Below are 1,069 nucleotides of genomic sequence, written 5' to 3' on the forward strand. Positions count from 1 at the left end.
TTGGGCAACTTGAGTTTCAAGTGCCTTTATGGACGCATCTTTTTGTTGATCACTCAATTGCCACTGCTTCGTGAAGGCTTGCAACATAGAATTAAGCTCACCAATTTCACTCACTCCACCGGAAGATGATGCACCATGGTTAGGAGGAGTAAAAGAAGGGGGCTTTTGAAAGCCTTGTTGATTCTTGTGTGGAGGGACATAAGGCTGCTGCTGGTGCGGAGGAGGAGTGGGATTGAGCACGTTCTGACTAGTCCACCTCAGATTGGGATGGACTGCCCCTAGATTATTGTAATAGGAACCCCCTCCTTGCCTATATTGCTGAAAGGCAAGGACTTGTTCCTTCTCTACAAGACAACCAACAGCAGTGTGGCCATTATTACTCCCACATCTCTCACAAGAAATGGTCTCTCCTCTAGTAAGAACATGGATTGTTTGAGGCTCCCCAGCAGCTTGTAACTCCAACTTGTCAAACCTAGCATTCATGGTCTCCAGCTGAGCCAAAACCTGCTTATCAACTGCATGAAATGTCCTAATCCCGTCCCTCGGGTTACCATATTCAGCACTGTGATTCGCCATCTCTTCAATAAGGGACCATCCCTTATCATCATCTGTATTCTCCTGAAATCTTCCACTGGATGCCGCATCAAGTATGGCTCTCTGGTCGTCATACAGCCCATTGTAGAACTGATTAGCTAGGAACCATGGGTCAAAACCATGGTGAGGGATAGACCTCACCAACTTCTTGAATCGTGACCATGCTTCATAGAAACTTTCATCGGGAGCCTGTCTGAAACTAGTAATCTTGGCCCTCAACAAATTGGTGCGTTGTGGAGGGAAATATCTCTTGTAAAATGCAAGAGAAAGAGACTCCCAATCAGAACCCCAAGAACTGCAAGCGGTCCAAGTCGATCGACCACTCCTGGCTGAATCAGTTAAAGAGAAAGGAAATAGAACTTCCTTAATCTTGTCCTGAGTTACCCCCTTAGTGGCGGGGATAGTAGAACAATAATCGGTAAAGGTCTCCATATGCTTCCTTGGATCTTCACCTGCCACACCTCTATAAATATTT

At 45.9% G+C, this 1,069-nt stretch overlaps 1 pseudogene; it reads left to right on the top strand.

Moving 5' to 3' along the window:
- The first annotated feature begins 709 nt into the window (after positions 1-709).
- Positions 710-810, top strand: LOC141635947 (small nucleolar RNA R71; annotated as a pseudogene).
- Positions 811-1,069: the final 259 nt, after the last annotated feature.

Source organism: Silene latifolia, chromosome Y (assembly GCF_048544455.1).
Source record: "Silene latifolia isolate original U9 population chromosome Y, ASM4854445v1, whole genome shotgun sequence".
In the NCBI taxonomy this organism is placed as follows: domain Eukaryota; kingdom Viridiplantae; phylum Streptophyta; class Magnoliopsida; order Caryophyllales; family Caryophyllaceae; genus Silene; species Silene latifolia.